Genomic DNA, 22,127 nt, shown 5'->3' on the forward strand with positions numbered 1-22,127 from the left:
GCCAGACTTCTCCCCCGACAAGATCAAAAGAAGGAGGTGTGTATATATAAATGGCACTTGGTTTTGATTCCACTACTTTATAGAAGCCAGGAAACAGATCAAAGAAAAGAATGCCCCTATTTTGCTATTAACATTTAACACAGCTCCAGTCTGAAAAACCTTTCCAAATTGCTACTGTAATTTGAAATCTAAGTATTGTCAGGCTGTTTTGTAGACTAGCACTCTTAAAAGCTACCTTTCAATCCACAGACTTTTTTCACCTATTGCAGAGACTAATTTTTGAAGTATATACTTTTATAATGGGACTGGATTTCCTTTAATATATATTAGAGCAACAATCAACAGACTGCAATTAAATTCCAGACCTTACTGTCTGGTGACATGGTTCCACAGGAAAATTATTTGAGAAAATAATGCTAAAGGCTAAGGATACACTGGAGCAAAATATTACTAAAGCTGAATACATGCCAAGCTTTCAGTAAATGCAATCCACCTTTCTCCATGCAGGTTTCACACATATAGACAAAAATTAATGAAGATAAATTCTAAATTATTACAGTGGGGTTGAATACCAAACAGAATCAATTAAATAAACACCTAGCCTTTATTCTGTATAATACAGAAGCATCAAAAATTAAGACCTTTCAGATTAAGGGCATGTTCAAAGACAGCAATAATGACTAAGAGTTACTTGTGAAGATACAAGCCTGCAATACTGTTTTTCCCTCCTACTCCACTGTAATGGACAGAAGGAATAGCCTTGAGAAACAAGACAATTGTCAGATAAAAGAAATCTGAGTCTAGGTCAGAATTGTAACCTAAGAAAGCACCTCAGACAGGACCCTCCCTAGTTCTTATGAAGATAAGAGGGGATGGGGGTGAGAAGCCTATTCACACTTGCAAGATGTCAGGGTATTACCCTGAAGTAAAGAATTTCTCAGTGAAAATATGCACTTGACAGAGCACAGCTTGACTGTGTTTGCAATCCCCGCAACCCGCCCAGAGCACACACCTGTAGGGTGTGGCAGCATGACACAGCACAAACCACTGAATATAGCAAAGTGCACCATGGGTTATAGTGTGGCTGGTGATAGGAGTTGTGGCTGGTGTTGGAGTTCTGGGAGGTAATTAGGGATTTGTAGGTTGGTGGTGTCCATTCTGTATATATTGTACAGTAAACGTCTGTGTGCAAGTTTTCTACATTGGACTGTGGACTGTTTATTTTGTCTCACTCACGGAGCGCCACTGCACAGAGTGTACGCTGCACACCCTGACACAGGATTCTGTTACTATAACCTTATAAGAAAAGTAGTATTAGCATGCATGATTTTGGTTTACTCATCTGGTCTACCTTGAGGGGTTGACGTGCACATAGCTTGTAAACTGCACTACTTGGGGCTCAATCTATTACCTTTTGGCAACTTCTGCCTGCTGGTGTTGGAGAAACAAATCTAAAAGAACCTGAAGACAGAAGCCACACAAATGGTAGGCTACAAATGAAGCAACTCGGCGGTGTCTTTTAGGGCATATCAACACTGCCAGGTTGCCCCAGTGCATGTATGGGCCACCAACCTTTCTGGAGCAACATTATTGTCTTCGACTGTCCCTTAGCCCCCTTGAATGAGAGTCTGCCTGCATTTTCCTGCTCTCTATTTAAAGTGGTGTTTTCCAGCTTTTGAAAGCTCACACCCCCTTCAAGTCCTGCTGTGCTACCATATTGTGGTGGGGAGGTATTCCTGGGAAAGATGAGAGAAGAACAGTGGGAGTTTATGCCAAGTATATTCCCAGCAGGGTCAACCAAGGCCATCCCAGCTAAAGCAAGCAGGCACCTATACTTGGGCAGCAGTGATATAGGAAGATAGAGGAGGTGGATGATTACGTTGGTGACAATGACAAAGATGTCATTTCATACTGTGTGGGAGAAGGCAATGGTAAACCACTTCTGTATTTGACCAAGAAAACCATATGGACAGGCAATAGAAAATGACTGACAATATAGTTCAAGATGAAGGGTATCTCAGTTTCTACTGGAATGCTATTAGTAATAATAGCTGCAGCAGAGTTTAGAGTGCTAAACCTGGGAAAATGCAAAAAATGAACTTTTATTTCACAACTGGCTGCTAGGCTTACATATATGTGTGTTTTGATTTTAACTTTGTAAACAGCATTATGTTTTTCAAAAAAAAATGTACCTCCAGTAAGACCAACATACACAAAGAAAAGGAACTGGCAATTGCTTTCCTGGCATGGAAAATTGAGAAGTCACAGCAACAGGAGAATTGTCCAAGTGGGGCAATGATAGCTGGTAGTCCAGACTGAACATCGGGCAAGATACTTTCAGTGCTCTCTAGTCTGAATACAACTTTCTTCAACTGGCTTAGAGGCCATCCAGAAGAGGAACAGTTTAAGGGTACGGTGCAGAAATGCCTTTAGTGAGCCATGTGGGATGCAAAGGAAAGTCCACTAGTGCTGCATGTATTCACATGTTTAAAGACAAACTATGGTTATTGTGTCAACTGAAAGGGGCCTGAAGATTCTTGTAGCCCAGCAGCCTGCTTCCAAGACTGGACAATCAAATGTCCCATGATGTAAATGAGCAAGATCTGAAGGCAATAATATTTCTCAGCAAAAATTACTCAGTGCGCTGTTCCTGGACATTCTCTTTACCAAATCATGACAAGCAATGGTGACAGGTCTATCATTCATGCAGCTATTTAATTGTCTTTGTTTGAGTAGGTCCTTCCTTAATCCCACTGCCCACTTCACTTTTATTTCAGTCACTTTTGACTAAGGACATGTAGAATGCTGAAAACTCAATCCTAGCCAGTGATGCATGTGCTTACATACTATTCTACTCTAATTCCCTTCTGCATCATTGGAAAAAGACCTAGAAAATATACAGTTGCTGTTATACTTGGTACATGTATTTCTGCAATTTATGTACTTTTCTGTGCAACTTATTGTCTCCAATATATACTTCCTCTACAAGTTTTTTCATTATATACTTCAACTGGAAACAATTTCTAACTCTTTTTTTTTTTTTGCCCAAGAATTCCTAGTACATATACCCACAATTTCCCCAAATGCAGTTAAATGTTCTAGCCAAGAATGATAGTGTGGCAATGACAATCACACAGACTACATAGTGGCAGAATCTTATACCCAGGATCACAGCATTTTGAAACAAAATAAATCCATAATGGATTCCTTTTACATCTCCATTGCTATTTCATACAGATATTGTATATTCACACATATCCATCATGCTATTCTCTTTTGGGATAAGCAACATTATTCACAGCACAGAAAAGGAGTAATAAATAGTAAGACAAAGAAATAAAAATCCAGAGATTAGAAAAAGAGAAGGACTCATAGATGAAACTAGTTTTCACCACTAACATTCACTGTATTCCTCCTTTCTACCCTTGCAAACCATCATTTCCTTCGTGTCCCTCTGTCACTTAATACATTGTTTTTTTGTTCTTCAAACTTCTCACTTCTTTCTTTTTGAGGATCTCATCAATTCCACCCATCCATGACTTTCTAGGTCTTTCCCTTCCTTAATAGCCATTCACTCTTCCTTCCTACATTTGTTTTGCAATCTGAACCTCCTGACTCACTGTGGCTCATGATGCTTTCAAGATGTCAAGTGTAAATCTATCAAAGCCCCATTTATATATGCATACAAGTATTAAGTGGATATGAGCAAAGCTGAAGAAATAGATGATGTGAGAGAAGAAAACTACTAGACAGACAAATCCTGTGGATCTATATAGTAGCTAAATGTTACATAAACATCTGCAAAAAGAAAATAAATGGGGCTTCCCAACGACCCCTTACATACCTGGTGCCTAATTGAAAAATCAGTTCCTGTCTATCGTCTATGAACAATCCCTATAATTCGTGACAGTTACTTTAACTCCACTTATCATGCAGTTCTTAACAGATTATCCCTGAAGAAATGGGGCTCTTGATAGAAAAAAAAAAAAGATTTTCCATCCCTGCTTTGAAGTTAGAAAGTAAGAAATTACATTTAAGTGGATCTGAATCTTTCCAGAATTCTCACAAAGTTCAACAACAGAAAAGCATAATGTTATCTCAAAGTCTACATATTATGAACAAATTGAGCAAGCCTACAGGGTAATTAATAGGGGTCTGGCAGAAGATTGAACAGAAAGGAGAGAGGGAGAAAAAGGGAAAGTGACCAAAAAGACTAAAAGTTTGGAAGGGTTGTATGCTCAGCTCTCAGGGGTGAGAGGATTAGCTTCTAAATAGCTACTGATAGCCAGGAGTGTGTTTTGAAAATTGGAAATTCCCTATTGTGTGTAATAAAGTGACTGCCTTCTGTTGAGTAAGCAGAGGCTGCTGCAGAGACTGTAGCAGGAATATAAGACAATCAATTTTCAGGCCACAAGGTACCTGTGAGAACTAACATGAGGATGTAAGTAGAACTTGTGGGGCAGTTTAAGGAAGAGGTCCTTGATAAAGTTTCCCTGTAAGTCAACAATATAGATTTGATTTAATCTGAAACCCTGAGAGAAGAAGAAAACCGAAACCAAAAGCCTTTCTACTAGAACCTCAAGCAACAAGATGAACAAACATGCCTCTGTTGTTGTGACCTGTAGTACATAAGGCATATTTGTATTTCTGTCTAAGAATGACCTGACACATATCTGCAGTATGTTGAAGCCTGTAGTATCACTTGAAGAAAAGCTACAATATTTGGAGAATTGAATGGCCAGTTTCAGCTCCTAAGAAAGGGCAATTTATTAAACAAAACAGCTTACAGAGGAAGGAACTCTACATAAGGAAAAGAATCAAACAAAAGAACAAGCCCAGTGGTTGAGAGTGATAACTAAAACAAAGGTACAGAAATATTCTGCATTCTTGGAATTTAGAAACAGCTTTGAGTTTTCTGGCAATGAAAAAGAGATACTGATGACCAGGAAGGCAAATCTCTGAAGGGCAAAGGACATGCTGATAGTTGAAAATTCACTATAATGAAAAACAGACACAAACATGTTCAGTTGGACATAAGTCTGTGAAGTGTGCTGTCTGCCAGAGCTTAGATTAGGGATGTGACAAAACAACTTCCAAGACTTACCAAGTTTACTGACAATGATCACTTCCTGATAAACTATGTGGGGACAAACTAAGTGGCCAAGAGCAGCTACACTGTATCACAATGGATTTTAAAGATCTAGGAAGTAAGCTCAAGAAACTGGGGATTCTGGTAGAGTTCTTATCCATTCTTTGACTCTATTGAAAAGGAGGGAAAAAAAAGAAGTCTGCAGGTACTGGATATGCAAATGGCACTGATGGAAGAGATTTGTTTTCTTGGACCAGGCTTGGGTTATCTGGGTGATGGACTGCTGGCATAATATGAATTGTACCTCTCAAGAATTAGTAACAATTCTATATTTGGATGAAGCATAATGAGATTGATCAGCAAGACTTTAAGATGAACCTAGTGGGTACTGATGTGGGGGTGGGGGGAAAGGACCTTGCCTCAGATAAAGACTGGTACATTTTAGAAAGAAGTGGGAATATTGCTGAAAGGAACCCTTTTAACCACTCAGTGAAAAATCAGTTGGTTAATAAAATTAATGGTCGACATTGTTTATATTTTAATGTCCTGAATTAGAAAATACACAAGATGAGCAAGAAAGCAAATATAGTTTAATAGGTATAACAGAGGCCTGGTGGAATGACTCCATGATTGGAATATTGCAGTTGAAGGATACAATTTGTTCAAAAGAAATAGGAGCAATAGAAAGAGAAGAGTTACACAGAATGTTAACAGCATATACACCTGCTCATAAAACCTTGTGAATGAACATAGCAATTGTGCAAAAAAGAATCTAGACTTAAAGAAGCAGAGAGATGAATTGAATCAATACTGTTATTGATATCTACTATCATCTAACCAACAAAGAAAAAGATGTTGAAGCGGCTTTAAAAATGCAGATTTTTCATAAAAGCATGAAGAGATAGAGGTGGGGGTCTTTAATTATCCCAACATCTGTTGCAGGATAAATTCAGAACAATGATACTTTAAGTGGGATTCATGACAGGAGAAACTAGTGGGATAAGCTCAAAATGTATTTATTTGAGAGATTTGTAAAACTACCTTTAATCTGTGACTCTGAATGATATACAACAATATATTGTTTTTTTAAAAAAATCAAAATAATATACACTCTCATCACAGAACAGGCTCATCTGCCATTCTGGTGTAGTGGGAGAAAAGCAAGGTCTTTATAGCTAACAGGGTTGGGGCCATCCAAACTTGGTGGGGGGGAACTAGTTTCAAAAGAGACACCGTAACACAGAAGAATGGCTGAAAATTCCTTACTGAAAGAGATACTGAAAGTGCTATAGCAAACAATTCAGATGGGAAAAAATGAAAGATGGCAGAAGCAGTTAATATGGCTGCATAAAAACTTTAGTAAATATCTGAAAACAAAATGGATACATTTAGAAAGTGGAAATAGGGGATAGATCTCCAAGGAAGAGTACATATGGGTAGCTCAGAATATTAGAGCAGATGTCAAAACGTCTAAGGTTGGTGAAAAAGAACAACAACAAGTACTTCTTCAGATATGCTCAAAATAAAAGGCAAAGAAAATCAGTACCCCAGCTGCTGAGAGAAAATATCAAAATGGCATCAACTAAAAGGCAGAATTACAGAACTCTTATTTTGGCTCAGACTTCTCTAACAAGACAATTCCACAGGATGAATGGGCAAAATTGAAGTTTCAGATTGATAGAAATATAGTAAAATAGTCTAAATTTCTAAAATATTGTAATTAGGGAATATCTATTTACTCTAGGTAGTTTAAACCTCCGGAGTCGGAAACATTATATCCTAGGTACCCAAGGAAGCAGCTGATAGTCTGCCTGAAGTGTCTTAAATGGGCGAAATGCCATAAATATAACAACAACAACAACAACAACAACTGGAGGAAAGTAAATGTTGTCCTATCTTTAACAAAGGGAGAAAAGAAGATTCAGGGAACTACAAAAAAGTGACTCTGACATCAATATCAGAAAAGATTCCAGAATTAATAATAAAGCAAATGAACTATAGGACACCTTGAAAACAATACAGCAATTATTAGCAGCCAATATGCATTAGTCAAAAATAAGTCTTGCCAGACTTATCATACCTAGCTTAAAATTCCTATTTCAAGGGCACTCAGAGTGTTCTTCAACAGGTTGTTTATAAAAGAGGGGTGCCACAAGACTCAATCCTAGACTCCATACTCCATATTCTTAAATTCGTACTTATGTTTTATACAAAACGACTTGGATGAAGAGATGAATGCTTATTACATTTGCAAATGACAAAAATTAGATGGGACACCTTATACTTTAGAAGCCGAAATAAAATTCAAAACTATCTTGATAGGTTAGAGAAAAGGAGTAAAAATAGCTGAATTAAATTTAACAAAGACAAACATGAAGTACCGTATTTTTTTGACTATAAGACGATACATTTTTCTAAAATCCTTACACTAAAAATTGAAGGGCGTCTTATGTAAAGAAGTAAGCCGAGGAGAGAACTGCACGGTTGCAAAACTGCCCATACTTTGTCTCTGCAAACAGACTTCCTCCTATTGCTAGCCTCCAATCACAAGTGAAATAGCTTGACTCTGCAAACAGGCTTGCTCCAATCACGAGCCTCCAATCACGAGTGAAACTGCCCATACTGTCTCTGCAAACAGACTTCCTCCAATCATGAGCCTTATGTAACTGATGTCAGCTGATGCTGAACAAACCAATTGGAGGAAGTCTGTTTGCAGAGACAAGCTATTGGCAGTTTCACTTGTGATTGAATGTAATCAGTTATGCAAAAGAGCATGGAAATAGAGCTGCAGAGAGACGGTTACCTAATCCCACCGAGTGTATTAGGTAAATATTACCTAATTACTAAATAAAAATGTGTTCTGCACTATCTTTAAAATATTGATTTCTTAATTTTGGGTTGGAAAAGTGGGGGTCATCTTATACATGGGGGTGTCTTATTGATGGAAAAATATGGTATTTCACCTAGGAATCAGAAGTCAAATGCACAGATGCAGAATGAGGGATAGCCAGCTTAGTAACAATACACGTGAAAAAGATCTTGAAATAATAGTCATTTACAAACTAAGTATAATTAAGCAGTATGAAATGACTGCAAAAAAGGCAAATGCAATTTTAGGCTGCATCAACAGAAGTATAAATTCCAAATCAGAGAAGTAATAGTTCTACTTTGTTCTGCTTTGGTTAGACTCCACCTCAAGTACTTTTCAAGTATTTTTCCCAATTCCAAGTATAGCACTTAAAGAATGATTTAGAGAACAGGTTATAGAAGAGCAAACAGGATGAACAATGAACCAGAAATTAAGTCCTATGAAGAGAGGAAGAATGAGTTTAGCTTTGAGAAGAAAAGATTGGGGAGGGGAGACAGCAGGACTCTTCAAATACTTGAAAATATGTCACACACAGAAGATAGTCAAGACCTGTCCTCCTTTGTTTCACAGAACAAGATATGGTATAATTCTTTCAAGTTACAGTAAGACAGTTTCCAACTAAATGTTTTAAAAAATCTTAATGTTTAGATGCATTCAGTAGTGCAGCCAGTCACACATAGATGTGGTGGGCTCCCTTTCATTGGATGTATTCAAGCAGAGGTCAAATAGCCATTTGATAGAGTTGTTTTAATTTGGATTCCTGCCCTGAGCAGGGGATTTGACTCTGTAGCCTACATGACCTCATCCAACTCTTGATTCTATTACACTTAGTCGAAGACTATCTAAAATGTGGAAATCTAAACAATACAAGGAGGCTGACATTCATTAACAATTAACTTTTTTTATGAGAAAAAGTTACCAGTGAAATTATCTAACTCAGCATCATTTCCATCTGCTGCTAGGGAATGGGTTGGTCTCTGTCCTTTGACATATGCACCAACTGCTCCATATGGGAGAGAAAAATGGGTTGGCAAGAAATGAAACCATCATTTGTTTAACAGACTACCTAAAAGCCACATGAATTTCTTACTGCTTCTATTGATCTTATTGTAAGCTATTCTAGGAAACCTGTTGGCTGACAAGTGGGTAAAAAAGATTTAAAGAAATACACAGCAGACATATATGTTCTGTGTGAACACAGTTCCCCTGTCTGATTTAGTTCACTTTTCACTTGGCTTATTCATCTACCGTATTCAGTGATGCGGACTGGATTCACAAATGACACCAAGGCAGAGTTTGTTTAACTAAGTTATAATTGGCAGAATTCACATATAATATTAAGTCACAGATCACAAGGGCTAGGTTCATACATCAAAACTCAGCCAAAGTGAAATCCCATTATGACTTGTGAATCCTGCCACAAAATTGGTTTCTGTGTTACTAGAAACAGTGTGGATGCTATTCTGACATAATCAAATTTTCAATTCCATTTTCAGTTCCAAAAGGTCTGGATTCCGTGATTACTAGCAGCTAGCATTTCATTTTTCCCTTCTGCACCTGCCCAAGAGTAAGGGTTTTCTCTATTTATTTGCCTTTCAGTCATGAGAAAAGAAGCTGGTGGTTGGCAGGAAGGAAGGAAAGACAGTTTATTTCAGCAGACTGTAAGTGGGACTTGGTTTGCTCTTGAGCATTTAAAAGGGAGTTCTCCCGCTTTTCTCAAATATTTTATTTATTTATATGTCAAATTTATATCACCGCCCAACTCCCCCACAAGGAGGGACTCTGGGCGGTTCACAACAAAACAATTTAAAATCAGTAAAAACATAAATAATACAAATATAAAATACAAGTATTAAATACAATAAAATCCAAGAGATGGTGATATTATTTCAGCCTGTGACCAGATAATATTGGTCAAAAGTAAGACTAGGGAACCAGCCAACCCCAAAACTGACTATTCCCATCCCCACCTCATGCGTGATGACAAAACCAGGACTTCAGTTTTTTTCTGAAGTCTAAAAGGGAGAGGGCCAACCTCACTTCTGGGGGAAGAGTGTTCCAAAGGGCAGGGGCTGCTGCAGAGAAGGCTCGCCTCCTGGACCCTATCAGATGAAATTCTCTTGCAGACGGGGTCCGTAGCATGCCCTCTCTGCATGACCAGGTGGGACGGGTTGATGTAACGGGGATGAGACGGTCCTTCAGGTACCCTGAACCCATGCCATGTAGGGCTTTAAAGGTGATAACCAACACCTTGAATTGGACCCGGAAGCAAACTGGCACCCAATGCAGCTCCCGGAGCAAAGGTGTTATATGTGCTGATCTTGATGTACCTAAAATCGCCCGTGTGGCTGCATTCTGGACCAGTTGAAACTTCCGGATACTCTTCAAGGGTAGCCCCATGTAGAGCACATTATAATAGCCTATATGGGAGACGACCAGGGCATGAGTGACTGTTCGAAGGGACTCTCGGTTGCGCAAATATAGCAGTTATTCATGAGAATGGTTGTCTGATGGATTATGTGAAAGCTTTGGGTTAACATTCCAAGCTCAGATGCTTCAAGCGATGGACATGTCCTGCATATGTTACCCTGGACACTGGGTGGCTTCCAGGGAGTCTCCTTTTCTATGTGCAGAGGTAGGACTTCTGAAGCCTGCTTTTCCCTTGCAACTGGTGAGGGGTGGTAGGGTTATAGATGACAAACAAATAAGCAACAAAACAAGAATTTTTCGAAAAACTGAAGCTAAATACAACTTTAAAAATAAAATAGTATTAAGTGACTGAATAGCCATATATACACAAAAGCCCTGATGCAACGGAGGACCAACCACAAAAATAAAATAAAAATAAAAATCATGGAAAAGGAAATAAAAACAATGAAATGCCAGAAAGCCTCTTTGACGTGCTCCAAATAATGTTTTGATGCTATGGTTGCAGTGCTCAACCACTTCAATGAGACTCCTCTGCACTATGGTTTCAGGAGAGCAGCCAATGTAAGTAAGATACAGACTTTTCCAATTAATTCTCTATTTTTAATACATGTCTTGGCTGACAAGCTTTGTGCCACATTCATGCCTTGCAATGTAATGAGTCACAAGAATCAGGCTTCATGCTGGGGAAGTCAGGCTGAAGAAGCTTAAAAACGATTTCTACTTGAGCTAACCCTAAGGTGAAAAATAATGAAAAACTGTGTATCCCTTAAGTGACACTAAAAGAAGTATAGGTCTTATTTTCATATGCTTCAATTGGTAGGTTTGTAAGATAATTACACAAAAGGAAAGGTGGCCAAAGAATCTCTTTTTGATCTGGGTGTGCTCTGAACCTAGATGATGTAAAGGTTTATATCACTGAAAATATATGGTACAGAAGAATAAGGGGGAGGGAGTCAATTCAGTACCAGCTCTTATTGCTTAGCCACACTGATTATGGACACCTAAGATGGAAATGGACTGCACAGGGAATCCTAGTTCTCCTAGTGCAGGTTGCCCTATTTCTCCTTCTTTACAAAGCAGGAGTTTGTACCTGCACAGACACCTATGCAAAGGTAACAACAAGAGGTTCCTTGCTCTTAAGGCTAGGAACTCTGTGCCCTGCTGTAATGAGAGCCATGGGCAGGAAATGGAACTAAAGAAACCCACAAATGTTTGGATTATGTCACTGAATTGCATCATCCAAGCTGCATTTTCAATATATCTTCCCATATACTAAAGAGCAACTCTACAAGAGGGGATGAGCCTCTGTAGGATTCTGTCTTCGTTCCCGAATATGATATTCCTATTGGGAGAAATAACACTTTGGAACCCAACAGCAAGACCATTGGGAGCAAAGTCCCACCTCAGCATCTTTAGCACCCTGGAAAGAGAGAGAAACAGGCAACTTCCTCCTGTTCCTGATAGATTATTCCCCGATCACCATAAAAGACTCTAGAATCAACTGCATCATAGAAAGAAATCCAGGAGAAGGGATTAGGCCGAAGCATCACCTGCTGCCTGCTTTTCTGTTGCAGCTTAGCTGCTTTTATTTTGTTTTGGTTTCAGGTATTTTTTCATGTAACCATTGTATTTATAAGTAAGCCATTTTAAGGAGTCTGACTGAAACAAAGGATTATAAAACTAATGCATCACAACAACAACAATGCTTACAGATGAGGGCTATAGTCTTGATTTAGATATTTGAATTTAGCTCAAGTGCACCAAACAGCCTGAAATAAATGGCTACCAGAAATGTAGATGACTATTGCATGGCAGCAGAGAATCACAGAGACATCTACCTCATTTCCAACATTTAGCAGTCATCCATATTTTTCTTTTATTGACTGAGTACAAAAAAAGAAAGGGAAAGAAAAATACCCACAGATTTTTGCAGACCAGATCTCATAGTCTTAATGAAATACACAGAACTGGGGAAAAGTATACACTGTGCTTTGCTGGTCTGTCTTTTCAAAGGCTACTTTCTTATTCTTATAACATGTTAATATTGAATTTATAAGATGACATCAGTAAATAAGAATTTACATATATAAAAGTTGATAATGTTGCATTTTGACAATTTCATCTCCTTCAGTATTTTAACTGGTTTAGATTAATTCTTGAAAAACAATGTCTCACATTTTCCAGACATGAAGATGGCTTTATTTGGCACATGTTTTTTAATTCTTTTCAGTCTTGTTATTACCACACAAATACAGTTTATTTTAGTTGGAGGTCATTTTTAGTTGTTTAGGGCAATCATTTTCAAACTTCCAGTGTTCTAGGGACCTTGTTTTCCCCCCACTGGTTAGCCTGCTAGTAAACCTACAGCTTACAGAGGATTATAGGGAGGCTCTAGCAGTCAAGTTCAGTGGTGTTTACTATCTCATGAATGAATATAAGATTGGACTGTAAAACAACTTCATTGCATTTGCACAGAATCCTAAAACATGGTATAATCTTATGGCAATGGCCTGCAGTGAAACTTAGTCAAGGAGTCTTTCCTCCCTTCTAGCATTGTTGCAAGATCATAAACTTCTACTGCTATTTTAGGTAAAGCATGGTAAGGATGTGAGGATATGTGGAGGAAAAACCAAAGTTAAACAAATACACTTTTTCCCAATGCTTTTTTTTTTTTTGAAACATTGAAAAAATAGATTAAGATATATTTCCAATATTAGCAATGATACATCGAATGGTTCAAAAGTGTTTATACACTACTGCTCAGCTTTTAGTCCCCCAAATGATTCCTAGAATGTATGTGGTAGGAAGACTTCTATCTATAATTATTTGTAATTTTGGATCATTACCATTCCTAAGCGTAAAGGACAGCTGTGACATGCAACATTGCATCTCTTTCACCAAGACAATGAAATGCATTTTAACATGACAAAAAATGATTCAGTTCTTCTTTGCATATTAATTTGCAGCCTATTGTTGATCTAGAACTAGTGGATCCATTCCTAGGCTCCACTAAGCTTCAGACCACTAAGCTTCAAACCAAACCTTGGTAGCAGCATCCATTTATTTCTATTTGTAAATTTATTGCATACATTTGTAATTTTCCCATTGCTTTAAATTTTTCAGATATCTTACATCTCTAAGCTATAGTTCATCATTATCTCAACTTTGAAATGTACTCATAATTAAAATTAAGTAAAATAAGCCATCTTCAAAACTTATAAAGTTGATTTATTCACATTAACAATAATTGGGGTTAACTACAGTTTGCCCAGGTAGGTTCAGGCTGCCAGAAAAATTATGATTAGTTTAAAACCAAAACCAAAACTTTCAAATTCCTTTTTGCTAGATTGTAAAGGGGATTTGTAATCCCTGTTTGCTGCAGCTCATTCTTGTAATGTTGGGCCAAAATCAGCCTTACAACTTTTCAATCCCCCCCACCCGCCACGGGCAAGTAGGAAAAAATGTAGGATAATGTCTGTACAACACTGATTCTAAACCCAATTTTGAGAATTTATGTATGTATGCATGTAATTTACAACTCTGGGCAGCTAACAACTAGGAACCTATACATACATACATATATACATACATACATATATACATACTTACATGTTTATATATAAACATATAAAAGGTACAACAGACTGGAAGATTAATAATCAAAATAAGATTAAAAAAACAAACTAAAGAACAGAAAGAAGGCCCGATTATCACTATGTCCCAAAGGCCTGGGACCACAACCAGGTCTTCAATAATTTCCTGAATGACGTAAGGGTGGGAGCCACATGAATCTCTGGAGGGACATCATTACAGAGGGCAGAATTGCAACAGAATAGGCACATTTCCTGGGTCACACAAGATGACATTGTTTAGTTGACCACACTAGACTACCAGAGCAACAATCTAACTGCCCACAAGAAAAGATGTATAAAAACAGTATTCAGACAAGCAAAAACACACTGCAGCAACCCAAAACTTTAAAGAGAAGAAACAGACTAACTTTACAGAATTCTTCAACACAATTGGTACCCACACAACTTCATAAAAAAGTACCCTTCCATGAATCCAGCTATAATGCAACCACCACAACCCATGGAAAAAGCAATTCTCCCATACATAAAAATGTCTCGGAAACCAACAGCAGCTTACTTCAACTGCTACATATCACACTAGCCCACAAATCAATGAAATCCCTCTAAGGCATCCTAAGCAAATCCAAAGATCCAACAATTAAAGAAGACAAAACAGGAATTATTTATATTATATAGTGCAAAGACTGTGAAAGCCACTACGTATGATAAATAGGCAGAAGATTAGCAGAATGTATACAAGAATACCAATTGGCAGTCAGAAGATACAATGGAAGTTCTTTAACTTCACAACAAATTTAACAAATTTAACCACAAACTCAGTTTGGAAAGTAACCATTTTAGATCAAGCTAAATCCAAGACTGAAAGGGAATTCTCTAGAATCCCGGTATTCTGATAGAATCTATACATAGATAAGGGAGAACCAACACGGTAGGCAGGAACAGTCTAAGATGAAACCATACAGCCAACCAAGCCAGGTAGGCCAACCAGAAACAGGCACTCAAAATACAGCAATTCTGATCAAGTCAGGTAGGACAAGCTGTCACATATAAATAGCCAGCAACCCCACTCGTTTGTGCCAAAGCACTGATGATGTTACCTAACTTGGTAATGAAACACTTGCAAGAAAAGCTTAGTAAACACTAAGTTCCCAACATTTCAAACCTGAGCTACACATTTGCTCCACTACTGCATGAGGAAGGGCTTTAATGGCAGGGGCCCTGTGTCTCTGACATACTACCTAATGAAGTTTGTTAAACCTTGTCATTCAAAGCCTTTAGGGAAGCCATAAGCATTCACTCATTATTTTGGTCTTCCCTTATATAGCATTTTTTAAAATGGGACTGCAATGGTTTCTAGTATTTTTGGTTTTTAGTATTTCTTAGATACTCATTGGCTTCTAATTAATTACTATTTTTTAACTTTTTTTTTGAGAGCCTGAAAGATAGCTTAAAAGTATATTAAATTAAAATAAATAACATTAAGCAAAGTTGAAAGTTTTAAATGCATTTTTATTCTAGGAGGACTCATCCTACAAATTTTCATATTCTTTCTGAGTTTCTTCTGGTAGCTCTGGAAGGAATGACTGTTGCAGCAGCTATCTGGGTCGTCTTCTCCCCAAAAGCATTTTTTTAAATCCCTTTATTATTTTTATAAATAACTCAAGGTGGCAAACATGCTTATTGCTCTTTCCTCCTCCTATTCTCCCCACAACAACAACCCTGTGAGGTGAGTTGGTAGAGAGAGCGTGACTGGCCCCAAGTCACGCAGGAGGTTTTTCATGCCTAAAGCGGGACTAGAACTCTCAGTCTCCTGGGTTCTAGCCTTTTTTTTTTTCTCATTGAGTCCTCCTATAACTATTCTATAAAAGCAAATGAGCACTCATTCAGAGAAGACTCTATCCAATAACTTTTGCTGAAGGATCTTAAGAGCAACCAAGTTTAAAATCAAGAATAAAGAAACGTTCTTTTATGTATCAGTGAGACATTTATTTTTGTGAAGCTTTTTACTCAAGAAGATTCCCTAAGGCAGCTTATATAAAACAATAAACACAATTACGTCGGGGATGCTTCCAGACAGATGTCTTCTAGCCCTAATAAATCATTGCTCTTGCACAGTAAAGAATAAGATGAATTACCACTAACTTTCCACAACGGTGGAGGATATTGTGTGCTATGTACGCAACGCACTATATTCCGCTCACATCTGTGCCTTAATATTTTAAAAGGGTATGATTTTTGTGATGGATAATAACTTCTCAGGTAGTAGTACCTATCATGCTTGAGCACATATTTACCAGTGTAGAGTAAGAGAGCCAGTTCCAGAGCAGTGGTGAAGGTGCGGGACTTGGACGAGGGAGATCCAGATTCAATTTCTTTGACCACAGAGCTCGCCTGCGTGATTCTGTGTGTCATTTTCTCTCAGTCCAACTAACCTCACAGGGCTTCTTTTGTGGAAATATAATCTGGGGGAAATTCTCATGACAACTAGCTTGAATTCCCAAAGAAAAGGCAAAATATAAGTGCAATGAATTAATAATAATACCAATATCCTTCCTAATAGGCATCATTTTTAAAATCAATTTTAATTAAACTTTTAAGTGGCACTAAAATACTTTCCGTTCATGGACAGATATTAATTATATAAGAAAAATTTGATTAATGAAAGGGCCTTAAACACACATACCCCCAAGTTCTTAAATTAGCATGATATATTTCAGAGAGATAACTTGTATCACAAAAACAACTCAATGAACTCTGCTTGTTATCTTTTACTAATGTTGCAGTGAACATTAATTGTATAACTTTAGTAATTATCTACCCATTCATAGATAATATCTTTTTTGAAAATACACCTGTGTTTTAAATAAAAATCAAAGGAGAGAGAGAGAGAGCGAGAGAGAGAGAGAGAGAGCGAGAGCGAGAGCGAGCGAGCTTATTCTAAATCAGGTGTGGCACACGGTGTCCAGTCCCTTTTTGCAGCCTCTGATTGTGCAGCATAAATTCATTAGCAAAAACATCAATCACTACAAAATGTTTTTTTAAGATTAGTTTGTTAAAATAAGAGGCAAAATAGGTGGGTTAAATCTCTGCGTGACTTAATACAGCTACTGCAATACTATCCACAAAAATACAGAGGTGCAATTCAAGACATGCCCCTGCAGCCTTTCAATTCTTGCTTTCTTTTTCTTTTTAATAAAGTGTGGCTCCTAGCCGAAAAAAACTGTCCATCCCTGATCAAAGGAGGTAGTATGCACAACACTGTGCCTCAGGTGAGCTGCTGAACAGACAGTGAAATGCTTTCTTACATTGCTAAGCATTTATTTTCCCTGCTCCAGGACACAATGATCTTAAGTCATTTCCCTACTAGTGACTTCCAGCAACTTCTTGAGTCAGCCAACCATTGTTGTGCCAGAATTTAGCAAGGACGACAGGCTTTGTCCCACTTCGGTTTTGTGAGGCTATGAAGATGCCAAAGTCACTAGTGGGGAAATGATCCAAGAAGAAAGAAGGAAAAGCTATGGGCCACAGCCATGTCTCACCTTTGCTGCCTTGCAATGGCAGAGTAATATTGCTTTTTGCAAAGACTGACAACTAGGAATTGCATTACAAGCCCTGTGGGAGAAAAAGTGCTACAGAGAAATGGAAACTAATCACACACATTGACTGAACACAGTAAGCAGGTGACACTCCCCCCCCCCCGCCCAACTTGCATGTTATCTCAATTTAACCTACAATTCAAATACAAGCAACTTCATTAGTATTTGGCATAGACTAGTTTGGAAATGGGATAAATTGTTGTAATGACTTTAAAAGAGTGTGGATGATCATTTTTAACGAGTAATTTGTAAAACTGCCTCTGAAGGAATTTTTGTGGAGTGTGTGAGAGAGGTTAACCTACATTGTAAGTTGTCAAACACTACAGAAATGAATGTAATTAACAGCAGAAAGCATAGCAGAAGCAAGGTCAGCGTTGACACATTGTTATCTCTCTGGGTCTGACTACTCACTGCTGTCTCTGTTCCCGTAAAGCTGGGGAGAAAGCTACAAATACCACATCTGCAAGGAGCAATCCAGTACATGCCCTTTGGATAAAAAAAGGCTAGAAGATAAAGGGGATATCAGAATCATATGCCCATTTCACAATCAGCCCATTTAACCGTAATTTGATTTGGGTGGTACTGATGGGCGGAACCAAAATGGTATCAAAATGTTTTTTTATGCAAGATTTGTGTCAGGAATTTGTGTAATTGAATCAGAAAAACTTCAGTTTTGGGAAACTGTCTTCTGGCTTTATATAACACACAAAGTCAAAACCAAGCAAATGACATCATGGTTTGGCACAATGAGTGAACCATGAGTGGCCACTGCATCATCTCCTGCCTCCAGAGTCCAAGATCATGGCTCAGTTCTCATGTGAAACATCACCTCTGACTTCCATGAAGAACATGATAGCAAGGATGAGAATAACTTGATCCATTCATCCTCCAAAGAAGGAGCAGAGAAACCTAGCCTACTTCTCACCAAAGAAGGAACAGCTATGAAGAAGGAAAAGGCATTAGCTAGCCTAGGGGTTTTCAAAGTGGGTTCTATGTAACCCTGGAGAGAACTTGGTGTGAGAGACTAAATGGTGGGGGGGAGTTCATTCGATTTCAGCCCAGGAGAACCATTTTTCTAAGATACCGTGGAAAGGATGGGGCTTGTCAACTGACATTCAAACTCTCTCCCCCTCTCCCCCAACCTTTGTGCTCACGATGACTTACCACTGTGTGTGTGTCTAAGAAACAGGCAGCAGAGATTCTGGGATATATATTTTTTTCCTTATTTAAGACTAACTGGTTCTGTGGTCCAAAAAAAAAATAATGAAAAAGCCTGAGTTAGATTAAGCAGATCATCCCCCCCACACCCATCACCTTTCTTGGGCCCCTTAGAGAAGTTATAAAAATGCCAGTTCAGCCATAAAATGCATCGAAGGCAAAGGAATGTTGATAACAAGAAGGGATACTTGGAGGTGAAGAAAGCTATGGGAAGCAAGGACAAGGGAGATAACAGGAATAGAAACATCAGGCTGTGACTGTTATTCTAACACACAGTCTCTGTATTCTTAATAGAACCACTGTCTTTCTAGTCCCACCTTTATTACTTCAAGCATGGATTACAGGTATATCTTGATTTGCATATACCTATATGAGGGTGTTGCATCCTTGCAACTTTTACATGTACTTTTACAGCCTCCGGTACCAAAATAAACACAATTTGTGCTTCTCTTGATAGGTGTGCCAGTCTCCAACATACTTATAAAGGAGGCACTGCAATAACCTTACCAGAGATTGAAGATATAGAAGATGAACACTGTAAGATATTCTCAATGTTTTTTCTCTTCCATCATGTAATTAACTTTATTCTGAAATACACACACACACACACACACACACATACATACACAGACAGACTTCATACAACATACAATCCAAGTATTTTGTAGAACAGTTTATTTGGGAGACAACAAATAAAGGCATCAGTAGATGAAAACTTTTGTAAAGTTTGGTTAATTATGGACTTTTAAATTCCCTTTGTTGATTTGCACAACCTTCAAGAAGCTCAAAGATGGTTTTCTTAAAAAAATTAAAAGAAAAATCAGAGATACCAGAAGGCTCTTGATCCTGGTCGCTGACAATCTGATCCAATATTAGATTGCAAGCATCTAATGATGACATAGCACAGCAACAGAACAATAAACAGGTGACCTGGCTTTGCAGGAATGAAAAGGCATTCTGTGTATGTTCAGGGGCCTTTTACAGAACTTCAACTGACCAGTAGGAAAAAGTACAAGCTAAGAAGCTTTGTACCAAACCCATTTGTTGACCTCTCCATTTGCATTGAACTGGTAAACTGTCACTGCAGTACAATCCTAAATTTGTCCCTTGAAGTATTTAATTATCTTCTGAAGGGAGATTAACAAAAACTATTTGCGGTTCAGTAGATGTAGTCACTGAACCAATGAAATATCCCCTTCACCAACAATAAATAAATAAATCTGTAAGTAAGTTTAGACACTTTTAAAAAAAACTGAGAGCAGCTGAAAAATTCCAAGTGGACAGTACTCGGCAGCATTTCAATAGCAAATAACGCAATCCTGACACTTCACCAGAACGTTCAAAAAGTAAATTGAATGGCAGCATGATTGCAGTGGTTCCAGTTATGTTAATTAGGTTGAATTCATGGTTCATTGATGCTGCAATTATGTTGCAAAGAAATGCTGCAAGCATGGTATCTCATCCCACTGCAGCCTGCTGAGTATGCGGCCATTATTCTTCTTGTAGCAAAAACTCCTTCCAAAGGAGATTATACGTTGTAGTTCACACTGATAAATAAAATATGCAATGAGGGAAAAAAAAAAGTGGCTGACACTATTCCATTTTGACAACTTATTTCTTACTGCTGTAATACCACAAACAAACGTTGCTATTGATTCACAGGCCATTCTTTTTCAAGCAGAAGATTCTGTTTGATACTCTGGATACTCAACATATGAATTACCATGATTATTCACTACATTTCACACATGGAGTAACAGGCAAAGGAAGGTTAAGTGTCTTGTCCAAAGCCAGCAGTGTAAACGGAATGAAACACCATTACTTCCAGCATCTTCCCACTCCATCATCTACTAACATATAAATCAGATGCCTATCTACTCTGGAGTTCAGAACCAAGTAGGAAAAAAACTGATATGGTCATCAAAGGAAGCACTGTCTTCCAGTATAGACATTCTGCTCACCTACTGATCCAAGGTAGCTGAAACTTTAAAATCTTAATTTTTCTAATTGTAATCCTGGACTCTTGCTTCAGTGCATTCCCCATAACTGAATAATTTACAGTGTAATCCTGCTACAGAGGTATTCAAAGGTTTACTTGATTTACTCCCAGATAAAACTGCACAGAACTGTGACATCTCAATTTTTTTATAGGCTATGTCTGATTTCCTTATCTGAGAATCAAGAGAGAATTCTGGTTTTGGAGTGAGAGATCTAACCTCATCAGCTTTCTCTGTGAATCTATGGAAACGTCCTTGGGGGAGAGGCATTTCAAGATGTCCTTGGAAAAACTCTAGAGCCATAGGGTTCCAAATCAAAGTATTCTTGTTTCCCTTTTTCTTCCAGAGAAGAGGAGAAAAACTATGCCCTGGAACTGCTATAGCTCATTTTCCTCCTACTGGGTGTAATTATTTTTTTCCCAGAAAAAGGATAAGTACATTTTGCTTCTAAATTGTATCGCCCAAAATGGATTAGACATACTGAATAAAATGTGAGAACAGGGGAACATATATTCCTCCAAAAGTTCAATGAAGGAGCCGTTGCCATTTCCCAACAGAAGTACTATTTGTCCTTGAATCTGTGGTGAAGTTACGCCATTAAGGCTGTACAATTTTAAAACATTCTGGAAACTGTATTATTATTATTATTATTATTATTATTATTATTATTATTATTATTATTTACCAAACCAAAGATGTAAGATTAGTATGAGGATGCTCATAGCAAGGACCCAGGTTCAGTTCTTGCCCTCTCCAGTTAATACTAATTCAGACAGCACGATTGGGAAAACCCTTCTCGAGAGACTTTGCCCAATCAATACCAATTAATTAGAATTCCCCACATGGTGTCCTAATCTTTTGCTTTCCATAATTTCGTGCCTAAAGATGTGTTTTGGCAAACTTTAAAACCTGGCTACTCTTTTTGGGTCAATTATCACTCAACTATAGCTTTGGAATGTTTCTCATGGAACAAGATGGCTATAACAGTTTTTTATAAAAATATAAGAACATTAAAAATATTACAATGTATCTTTTTAAAACAGCCTAATGGGGTAGGAAAATACACCAAGTCAGGTTTTACACATACTGAAACATGTTCAGAAATAAAATAGGTTCACGCATCATTACAGAAAGATTGCTCTGGACATACAGACAGACAAATGGAAAAGTATATCTTTTCAGCAAACTACGTCTTTAAAACGCTCTTAGCTAAAACTTAATATCTTTATTATGGAGTATTTGAATTTACCAGCTAAAAGATAAGCAATGAAACAGAATATATCACTCCCAGGAAGCTTTGCTGCTACTCTAGGTATGTCCTCATCCCAGTTTATA

The 22,127-nt window shown here is 37.8% G+C and overlaps 1 protein-coding gene and 1 long non-coding RNA gene across 4 annotated transcripts in view; one reads left to right on the plus strand and one right to left on the minus strand.

The window, feature by feature from the left end:
• Positions 1 to 22,127, minus strand: part of QTMAN (queuosine-tRNA mannosyltransferase) — a 268,381-nt gene that overhangs the window by 73,787 nt on the left and 172,467 nt on the right. The gene's annotated exons all lie outside the window — the stretch shown is intronic.
• LOC148215075 (uncharacterized) lies at positions 7,853 to 17,253 on the plus strand. The gene is made up of 4 exons (XR_015797232.1): positions 7,853 to 7,914; positions 9,558 to 9,619; positions 10,894 to 10,949; positions 17,180 to 17,253. It is a non-coding gene; the product is annotated as an uncharacterized LOC148215075 (long non-coding RNA).

This window comes from Python bivittatus, unplaced genomic scaffold, assembly GCF_059951505.1.
Source record: "Python bivittatus isolate LINGU-HERP-01145 unplaced genomic scaffold, Pbiv_v1 ctg000480_np1212, whole genome shotgun sequence".
Classification (NCBI taxonomy): Eukaryota; Metazoa; Chordata; class Lepidosauria; order Squamata; family Pythonidae; genus Python; species Python bivittatus.